Below are 11,562 nucleotides of genomic sequence, written 5' to 3'. Positions count from 1 at the left end.
CATCCACAACACCACAGATGCTTCTTACTGGCTTCACATGGACAGTGAAGTCCGGCCATTGCACCAGGCAATAGTCTTCTTCTGATGGTTAACGCAAACTTGACAGTCTCTGGAGTCATGAAAGAGACAAGCTTCTGGGCTTGCATGTGAAGGGTTATCCCAACTGGGTTAACTGAAGTGGAAATACCCTAAAAGTGAACAGTACTGTTCTCTGTGCTGGGGTTCTGGATTTAAGGGAGGGGAAGGATGAGGAAAGGTATGAGTATCCCCATCTCAGGTTTCCACTTCCCAAGTGCAGGTGCCTCAAACTGTGAGCCACATGACCCTTCCTTCCTTCCTTCCTTCCTTCCTTCCTTCCTTCCTTCCTTCCTTCCTTCTGATGCCTTTGTAGGCTATTCTCTCACAGCAACAGAAAAAGCACTTAATACAGTCTTCTGAGCCCAGCACAGTGGGACCCAAAGAGTTAAAGCTACAGATCAGGGGCACAGGGGAGATGCTGAAGGAGTTGTGGTCAGATTTCCTTGAAAGCAGCAACTAGGCCGTTCCCAGACTATCAGGCCTGGTTCCTTGATGTGGGAGTCCTCTCTGTGTGCTTTGATTACCATTAATGAATAAAGAAACTGCTTTGGGCCTGTAGCAGGGCAGAACTTAGGTAGGCAGAAAAAGCTAGACTGAATGTGGAGAGGAAGAAGGGCAGAGTTGGAGAGAAGCCATAGAGAGGCCTGAGGTAGATGCTGGAAACTTTAGCCGGTAAGCCACAGCCACGTGGCAATACACAGATTAAAAGAAATGGTTAAATTAATGTAAGAGCTAGTCAATAAGAAACTAGAGCTAAGGGGCCAAGCAGTGATTTAAATAATATAGTTTCTGTGTGATTATTTCAGGTCTAAGCTAGCCAGGTGGCTGGGAAGAATAAGCAGCCTTCACCAACAGTTCCTCTCACTTCTGGGCTCTCTTATTTTGTTGAGATGATGTGGGATTTGTAGTGAGGAGCTGTGGGCGGCTTCCTGCCGCCCTGCTCTCAGCCACCGGCTAGCTTAAAACCCGAAATAACAACACACAAATTGTATTCTTTTAAGCACTGCCTGGCCCATTAATTTCAGCCTCTTATTGGCTAATTTCTCACATCTTGCTTTAACCCATATTTAGTAATCTGTGTAGCACCATGAGGTGGATCACTTACCAGGAGAGATCTTAACCTGCATCCATCTCGGAGAGGAGAAGCATGGCAACTCACTATGGCGACTGCCTGAAGTGTCTGTCCCACTGCCTTCTACCCAGCATTCTGTTCTGTTTACTCCGCCTACCTAATTTTCTGTCTCTGAAAGGGCCAAGGCAGTTTCTTTATTAATTAACCAATGAAAGTAACATAGATAACTCTCCTCCATCAGGGATTCCCCTCTGTATGCTATGAATATGTTTTATTACCATTGGCTATTAAAGAAGCTGTTTTGGCCAATGGCTGGTAGAGTAAAGCCAGGCAGGAAATCCAAATAGAGATATATAGAGAGAGCAGGCAGAGTCAAGGAGATGCCATGTAGCTGCCAAAGGAGAAGGACATGCTAGAACTTTAGTAACCTTACCAGTAGGCCACAGTCTCGTAGCAATACACAGATTGATAGAAATTGGTTAATTTAAGATATAAGAGTTAGCCAGGAATATGCCAAAGCTATTGGCCAAACAGTGTTGTAATTAATCTAGTTTTGGTATTATTATTCAGGTCTGGACAGCCAGGAAATGAAAGAGCAGTCTCTGCCTATATTTTGTGTTAAATACAATCTCACAGACTCATCCCAAGATGGCAAGTCCCACTTCTTAATCCCACAAGTATAGCATTACAGGCTGGCAGGAGCAGAATGGATCAGAGAGCTCTCCTGGAATTCTCATTGAGGCTTATTGGTCCCAGGTAGATGCATCCCTGTCTGAAAACCAACCCCTGTAACTAAGGTAATGCCGTGTGCTGATTGGCTCAGCTAGAGGTCACATGCTCCAACTTTGAGCACAGAAGCTAAATGAGGGCAGATTGTGGAAGAAATGAGGGCTATGTCACCAGGGGAAGAATGAGGGGCCCATGAGGAGCCAGGCCAACAAAATTCCACCTCAGTCTCATCAAGGAAAGGGTGAAGACACAGGTTCTCATGTTTATATCCATCTCCAAAGAAGATCCATGTCTTTGAACAGATCCAGATCCACAATCCAAGGAACTGCTTGTTCTGAGATAATGGCAGAGAGACCAAACTAAATTGCTTTTCTCAAACTGAAATCTTGTATTCCTATTATCATTCTTGGTGTTTTCCATATGGAATGTAAGATTTTCTGTTTAAATGCCCCCCCCCACGCCTCTACCTGCTCAGTGCTGGGCTTACCGATAGACATGTACCACCACACTAGTGCTGTATTTGTGCTGGTTCTCAAGGGTCCCCAGAATTCCATACAGTGTGGAATCAGCATCCATCTGTGTCCCACAGCTTCTTGATTTGACCACAAAGGGCTGCATGTCCGGCTGGCTCCCGGCTCAGCTCTCACCCATCCGGCAGCCCTAGTTTGTCCACGCCGTAGGCAAGGCAAGGCCTTTTGGGAGCTACTTCCTCACAGTGACTCGAGGCCTCACACAGGCTCATATCTTCCTGCTGATCCCCAGCCAGGACTCAGTGTGGGCACTGTTGACACCAGATAATGTCAGTCTGCTGCTGCGGTGACCGGTGAGTAAACACAGGTGGCTGAACCACCGACTTCCTGAGCATCCACAATCAGAGATGCACGGAAGTTGAAACACGAGGAGACCTATGCCCTTGCCCTTTGCATGTGCTGGGAGATGAGGTGATGCCTGATCCATCCATGGTGGTAATCAGCCACCCCTCATTTCCCCTTCAGCTTGCACTGTGCATTTTAATAGGGTCCAAAACCTGTGTGGCATTTTGCTCCTTTTCCTCATCTATAGGGCTCAAAGGCTCGTCCAGGGTTGCTTAGAATTCTGTGTGCACACAAATCACTCTGATCACTCGCGTGAGAGAGAGAGAGAGAGAGAGAGAGAGAGAGAGAGAGAGAGAGAGAGAGAGAGAGGAGAGAGAGAGAGGAGAGAGAGAGGAAAGAGAGAGAGAGAGAGAAAAGAGAGGAGAGAGAGATATATTAACTATTTTATCAGCTCTGTCAGAGAGCTCTAGGACTGCCTGTCTTCATCTCCGGCACAGGGTTTTAGATAGGTGGTACCATGCCCAGCTATCACATGGTACTGGAGATCCCAAATCATGTCCTCATGTTTGCAAGGCGAGCATTTTACTGAGTGAGCACAAAGCAGCAGTAGGTGTGTACTTAAGGGGATACCCTCCGGGATCAGGAGGAAGGCCCCACCGCTTATGGTCTGGGTGACCTGGGTGGGTGACTGGATCCTGAAAGTATTATGTCCCCTATAAAACGGGGTAGAGGGAGGACCCTCAGGAAAGATGGTCACCGTCCCAGTGCCGTACAGCATGCCCCAAGATGTCAGCTTTCCAGATGTAGAGATACAAACATGAAATGGTGTAAATATGACTTCTAAAATTATTTTATATTTGAGTGGGGTGGGTGATTACACGTATGGCACACACAGAGATCAGAAGACAATCTCGGTCTTGGTCTTCAAGCCCCTTCCACCCCTTGCTTGAGACAGCTGTCTCTCATCGGCTTGGACTTCGCCATGTAAGCCAGTCTCATTGGCCCACGAGCTTCCATAGAGCTGTGTGTCCCACCATGGAGAGCTGGAACGAGAGGTGTGCCCTGACTTTCTTTGTCCTCAAAGACTCCTTTCTTCATGTTTGTAAGGTAAGTGCTGGACTGACTGAGAGTTCTCCTCAGTCCTAAATATGTTTGTTTTGTTTTGTTTTTTTTTTTACTCATGGTCTGTGGCCAGCAGTTTCTTTCCTCTTATGGGGTGTCACCATAGGAGGTAGTGGATTCTTGTTGGGTGTCACCATGGGAGGTAGTGGATTCTTGTGTTGGTCAATTAACTGAATTTACACTTTAGTCCTTGGAAGACTGTGTTAGAATAGAGCCATCAGGTAAAGTGTAGAATATTATTCTAAGATGTGTTGCGTTTGTTTACATTGTGGAACATTTGCTTAATGATGCAAAGATGTGCTGCATTCTTTTATGTTGCATTTGTTTAACTCTGTGAAGCTGTGTTATTTTACCTGTCTAAAACACCTGCTTGGTCTAATAAAGAGCTGAACAGCCAATAGTAAGAAAGGATAAAGGATGGGCAGGGAGAATGAATAAGAGGAGGAAAAGAGAGAAAAGAAGATAAAGGAATGAAAAAGAATCGATCACCCAGCCACATAGCCAGACACAGAATAAGAAGGAAAGAAAAGATGTACAGAAACAGAGAAAGTTTCCCCCAAACTGAAAAACTTAAGGGAAATGGACAATTTTCTAGATAAATACCAATACCAAAATTAAATCAAGACCAGATAAGCAAATTAAATAGACCTAGGAAAGAGAAACAATCATCAAAAGTCTCCCAACCAAAAAAAGTTCAGAGCCAGGTGGTTTCAGTGCAGAATTTTACCAGAATTTCAAAAAAGAACGAATACCAATACCCCTCAAATTATTCCACACAATAGAAACAGAAGGAACATTGTCAAACTCTTTTTATGAGACCACAGTTACTCTGATACCCAAACCACACAAATACACTACTGGGGAAGAGAATTACAGACCAATCTCACTCATGAACATTAATGCAAAAATACTCAATAAAATACTGGCAAATGAAATCCAAGAACAGATCAGAAAAATTATACACCATGACCAAATAGGCTTCAACCCAGACATGCAGGCATGGTTCAACATACGGAAATCTGACAATGTAATCCATCATATAAACAAACTGAAAGAAAAACCCCACATGATCACCTCATTATATGCTGAAAAAGCCTTTGACAAAATTCAACATCCCTCCATGATAAAGGTCTTGGGGAGAACAGAGATACAAAGAACATACCCAAACATAATAAAGACAATATACAGCAAGCCAACAGCCAACATCAAACTAAATGGAGAGAAATGTAGGCAGAGACTGTTCGTTCATTTCCTGGCCACCCAGATGCAAATAATCACACAAAACTATATTAATTATAACTCTGCTTGACCAATGATTTGGGTGTATTTCTAGCTAGCTCTTACATCTTGAATTAACCCATTTCTATTAATTTGTGTATTGAGACGAGGATGTGGCTTACTGGTAAGGGTCCAGCATCTGTCTCCTTCAGCAGCTACATGGTGTCTCCTGACTCGGCCTATTCTCTGTCTCTATCTCTTCCAGCCTCTCTATATTCTGCCCTGCCATAGGCCAAAACAGCTTTATTTGTTAGCCAATAAAAGCAACACATTATAGAAGGACATCCCACATAAGAGAAACTCAAAGCAATCTCACTGAAATTAAGAACAGGACAAGGCTTCAATATAGTACTTGACGTTCTAGCTAGAGCAGTAAGACAGCAAAGGGAAATAAAAGAGATACAAATTGGACAGAACTAGAAAAGACCATACCGAGTGAGGTAATCCAGACCCAGAAAGACAAATAAAATATGTACTCACTCATAAGTGAATATGAGACTTAAAACAAAGGAGAACCAGCACACAGTCCACAACCCCAGACAACCTAGACAACAAAGAGAGACATACACGGATCCACCTAGGAAGGAGAAAAAGACAAGATCTCCTGAGTAAATCTGGGGCATGGGGAACAGGGGAGATGATGGAAGGGGAGGGGAGAAGAAGGGAAGGGAGTGGGAAAATTGTATAGCTCAATAAAAACAATAAAAAAGAGGAAAAAAGTAATAAAGAAAGGTAAAAGCCCAGAGGCAAAAGGTAGGTGGACAATTTAAGTTAAGAAAAGCTGGCAAGAAACAAGCCAAGCTAAGGACAGGCATTTATAAGTAATAAAAAGCCTCTGTGTATGATTTACTTCTGAGCTGGATGATAGCCCTTCCCCCAGAGCAAAGAGGCAATAAAGTAAACAAAAACCAAAAACCAAACCAACAAGAGTCAAGCCTTTGCTCACCCAGAGCTAGTTCATTCATTTATGCAATCACACATCATCCTCTGTTTTAGGGCGTATGGGAAACTGAAAGCTCCTGCCTGATGCTTGTTTCTTCCATGAGAGGGGTGTAAGAGTTGAGGAGTCGGGGCCCCACCAGTCCATCTCACGTGGATACAGGACTCCTTTTCAGAGACACCACAACCAAGGCACGTCCTGTCTTCCTGTTTCCCAACGCCTCAAGCCTTCCAATGGACCGATCAATGTACCTTGGCGGGCTCTCCAGGTGAGGTGGCCCTGTGGTTTTTGTTTCCCCTCATCCCCTTTGTGATGTGGGCTCACAAGGCTTAAGGGATCGGAATGGCACTTCGACCTCCCACCATGCCAAATCGTGACAGGAATCCTGCCTCTTCCCTGGGCAGCATTTCTCTTGGCACAGCCTGATGTCTTTCTCCTTCCTGGCACTGTATTGTGGGTAGCTGAGGGAAGCTTTGTCCCCACATGGGTAGCGAGAAGTGTTCATAAAAGAGGGCATGTCCACCTCCCTCTGCCTTTCTTCAGGCTGCGAACACGCTTTCCTGCAGATGACCCTTAACAAGTGCTCAGAAGCAGTGGTGTCCCGATGCCAGGTCGATTCGATATTCTCAGCTCAGAAGCAGCACCACGGCTAAGAACGTTTCGATTTGAAGAGGAACGTGTGGCAGCCACGCGAGTCTCTTGGAGCTGCTGGGAGCCTTCAGCCAAAAGGGGTTTAGTCTGGAAGTGGTGGCTGCAGCATTGACTCTGGGGCCAGCGATGTCAGACTCTGATGTGGCTGTTGCTGTCATTTCCTCTTCCCTGGTGTCCTGTGCTCTCCAGCCCCCTCCATTCCTCCTGGTTCCAAATCTTCTGTTTTCAGGACATTCATATTCGGTGCGTGTGTCTTCGTGATCACTTAGGTTAAATATCCTTGGGGAGTCTAAGAATGGCCCTGGGGGATGCTGTTTGCTCATTAGGGTTGTGCAGTGTTAGGCTGTATCCCAGCACTGTGAATGCCACAGTTTGTACCATGGTGAGGACGGTTTTCCTCTGTCCCAGAGAGCAGATCTAGAGGGAAGGAAATGGCACCAGCACTTTCTCTGATTCCAAGGGAACCAGACTGAATCAGAATAGCCCCCCACACAAATGGGGATTTATTGTCTCACATAGCCAGCAAGTGATTTTTTTCTAGATTTAATTTGCCGGGGCTGGGGTTGGATATCATGTCATCACATACAGGTTTGGTAGCTTGTTTCTCAAAGTCAAAGACGATCTCAAACTGCTGATTCTCCTATCTCCTGCGTGCCCGGTGGAACCCTACGCCCTCCCCATTTCCTCGGCCCTTTGCTATGCCCCCTTCTGTGGGATTTATTCACCAGAAACTGTTTTAGCTGAAGGCTCACTGACCTTAGAGTCAACCGCACCCCACAGGAAACACTCATCTTGAAGGACAATTTTGCGTCCAAGGCCCAGGGATGACCCCATTGTTTCTTTCTGCTGCAGACTGTCAAGGTCTGAAGTGCTCCCTCTTGAAGCTGAAGTGTTCGCATGTGGCCTCCTCCCTCCATCTTCCTTGAACTCTGCTTACAAGAAAGGACGACCTCAAAAGGCCTGTATTGAAGCAGAGTCTTGGCACAGACACCTGTGGTGGGAAACCTAGGGCCCAGGACCAGGGTGTGTGTGCTGCTTGCTCCTTCAGAGGCCATGGAGCCATCAAGTCCCCTCCTATGGTGCTTGGACACCGTCATCCTGGCAGGCAGGGGATGGAGGTGGGTGTCAGGTTGACTGTCCCTATTTTGGCTGGTGATGGTTTTGCCCATTTTCTGAGACTTGCTGTGCCCATCCATTCCTGGTTTAGACTCAGAGACTTGTGCACACTGCCTCTACAGAGAAACTGAAGCATGCAGGGGAGAGCTAGCTGTCCTGAGGCCACACAGGCTGTTAGGGGCAAATGTAAAACCAAGTTGGCCCAGTCAAATCCATGCTCGGGGGGGGGGGGTTAGCATATTATTCTGAGTAATAAGCACTTCAGATTTCAAAGATCATTTTAGCTCAGCCCCTTTCTGCCACGACAGCCCAAAGCAGCCGTTAGACAATATTGTAAATGATTGGACATAGTTTTGCTCCAGAACCGTTACAGAACCATTGCAGAACCGTGGCAGGAACAGCTGGCTGTGTGCAGCTCCCGGGCTGGGTCTCCAGTCCTTGCCCTCAGCCAGGAGCAATAATGGTAGCATGGGGGCATGCTTCCCAGGATGCCCCAGTGACCTCTCTGTCCTCACCCAAGTAGATGAGGAAGTCTGCACAAACAGCAATGGGCTGTAGAGGAGGCAGAGGTTCTGGAAGCCAAGCCAACTAGAAGACTCTGCTCTCTCCTGAAGAGCTGTGGCCTCCTGACTAGAGGCTCTAGGGGTGTGCTAACCCAAAGCTGTTTAGAAGCATTGCAAGTTGCATACTGCTCTCTGATGTGGGTAGCAATGGATGCTCCTTCACCTTGGCTGTGGGGTTAATGGCACCAGACATCCCCTCAGTGCTGGCATGACAGCCAAGATGAGTGTAAGACTGAGGCAGGTGACTACTCACACGGGACACAGGCTGGTCTCTCTAGTTTAAGGTAGCACTGAAAACAAGTTAAGTGCTTTGAGAAACCTGAAAAATGCAGCTTATCAAGGAGTGCTTTGTGGGGCTGGAGAGATGGCTCAGCAGTTAAGAGCACTGACTGCGCTTCCAGAGGTCCTGAGTTCAATCCCAGCACCCACACGGAGACTCACAACCATCTGTAGCTGTAGATGGGATCAGATGTCCTCTTCTGGTGTGCAGACTGATGCACATGCGGACAAAGCATCCATATATATAAAATAATAAATCTTACATTTTAAAAAAATATTTTGTTGGAGGAGCAGATGTAGAATAAGTTTGAAACGTCTTGACAGCTCAGAAGGGAGGGTTAGGAGACGTGGATTGTCCTGTCTTTAAGTCACTGCTCCGCTTTAAAGCAATAGAAACTCCAACTCCAAGCGAGACACAGTATAGTATATAGTACACTCACTTGCACATACATGTACACACACATACACACATGTACTCACACATGTACATGCACACATGCACACTCATACAGCACTGTGGTTGGTAATGCCTGAAAAGAGACCAATGCTGAGAGCAGCTGATGTGCTTCTGGGTCTAAGCAGAAGCACTTGTGGCTGCTCTGTCTCTACCATCTCATTTTAAATCAATTGTGCAATTACCAGTCTTAACCGAGCCAGCCAAAACCACTTCCATGTTTCCAAGAGACCAGCTTTCCCTCTCTCATCTTAAGGTCGTTTATCTTTTGAAACCTAATGATAGCTCGAGCACTTTTTCATGTCTCAGGTTAGGTTGCCTAGGTCCCAAGAGAGAGCCTCCTTGATCCTGGGCCTTGTGAGCAGACATGTTCTACCCATGGGAATGCCATGGTTGGCAGAGTACTGTCCTGGAAAATGTGTCCCTGTCATAAGCCTTGGAACATCAAAATGTGTTACTAGTAAAAGGGATTTCAGGTATGATTAAGGCCAAGGGCCTCAAGATGAGGAGATGTCCCTGGAGTCTGAAGAGACCAGTCTAGTGGCATAAGTCCTCAGGACAGTGGAAGAGAAGGAGGGAGATGACCCGAGGGCTGAAGATAGCATCGTGTCATGGTGGGAGGGTGATGGAGGACTCTCATTGGTTAATAAAGAAACTGCCTTGGCTTTTTGATAGGGCAGGATTTAGATAGGTGGAGTAGACAGAACAGAATGCTGGGAAGGGAAGTTAGTAAAACACCATGCCTCTCCTCTCTGAGACAGTCGCCATGAAGCCAGCCACCAGGTCAGACATGCTGAATCTTTCCCGGTAAGCCACCACCTTGTGGTGTTACACAGATTATTAGAAATGCGTTAATCAAAATGTGAGGGTTAGCCAGTAAGGAGGCTAGAAACTAATGGGCCAGACAGTGTTTAAAAGAATACAATTTGTGTGTTCTTTTATAAGCTAGCTATAAGCTAACTTATAAGCTAGCTAGCCAAGTGGCTGGGATCCAGGCGGGAACGCAGCCTGCAGCTCATTCTACAGGAGGGCATATGGACTCACCCTTCATGGCTTTGGTGACCAAGCAGAGTGAGGAGTGGGGCAGCCCTCACCACTTACGGTGGCCTTCAGGGCAACAGCCCTCACCTGGTAACAACCATATTTTCAGGACACCACATTTACTGCCTCCAGAAGGATCTTGGCCTTGCCAGCACCCTGCTCTGAGTCTTCTGGGGCCCACGCTAGGTAACCATGACAAAAAGCTGGTACCGTTTCAGTGGCAATGGATCCCTTCCGTTTTCAGAACATTCTGGTTCACAGATGTCATAGAGAAGGTTCTAGAAGAGCTGCTCATGGAGCAGGATCGATGGTATAGAAGCTCTTGGGTGAAGACAAATGAGTTACTAAGGAATTGGCATCTGAGAAAGCCCAGGGGACTCAGTGCAGGCAGAGCACCTAGCCTGCAAGCAACGTGGAAGCTGCTGCTGAGCCCTTGGACACCCTGCTGGGCTGGTAGGTGGGCCTTGGTGGGTGGGACCAGGGACAGGCAGAGGACACCCAGCTGCAGAGCATGCTGGACAGCAAAGTCCCTTCTTGATCATCTGGGACAAGTTTGGAAGGATAGGCTTACTCGTTCTTTAAACAAGAGCTTTGAGAACTAGTGTGTATCAGGCACTAACCTCTGCGGAGAATGCAGCATCAGGCAAACTCTCTGCTTACCCAGCGCTTGCGTTCTGGTCTGAGAGTGAAGTCATAAGCAAGAGAGCAAATTAACCAGTGATTGCTGTTAGTGCGTATTCCAAAGTCAACTAAAGCTGCTTTTCATGATGGGTCAGCAACCAGGGTTGAAACCATGGTGGTTGGAGGAGTCGTGTCCTAGGTAGAAGGAGCAGCTGGTGCAAAGGACATGTGGTATGAGTGGCATGGTCGTGATGGAGTGGCATGGTTATGGCGGTAGTGGTGTGGTCATGTTGGAGTAGCATGGTCATGGTGGGGATGGCATGGTCATGGTGGGGGTGGCATGGTCATGGTGGGGGTGGCATGGTCATGGTGGGGATGGCATGGTCATGGTGGGGTGGAATGGTCATGGTGGGGATGGCATGGTCATGGTGGGGGTGGCATGGTCATGGTGGGGGTGGCATGGTCATGGTGGGGTGGCATGGTCATGGTGGGGTGACATGGTCATGGTGGGGTGGAATGGTCATGGTGGGGTGGAATGGTCATGGTGGGGTGGCATGGTCATGGTGGGAGTGACATGGTTGTGTTGGTAGCGGTGTGGCCGTGTTGGAGTGGTGTGGTCAAGGGAAAGTGTGCACAGAGCCTGTGGAAGAACAGGTGAAGAGTCTGGAGTGCCCTGGGGTCAGATTGCAGAGGTGCTCAGGAACCAGATCAGGGAACGGAACAAACCGTGTGTTGGGGGTGCTGTTGGAAACCCGTAATTAGTTAGACCTGGTGGTGACCTGCAGACAGGCATGTGAGGGCTG

This window comes from Arvicola amphibius, chromosome 3 (genome assembly GCF_903992535.2).
Source record: "Arvicola amphibius chromosome 3, mArvAmp1.2, whole genome shotgun sequence".
Taxonomy (NCBI): Eukaryota; Metazoa; Chordata; class Mammalia; order Rodentia; family Cricetidae; genus Arvicola; species Arvicola amphibius.
This window is presented reverse-complemented; position numbering follows the sequence as displayed.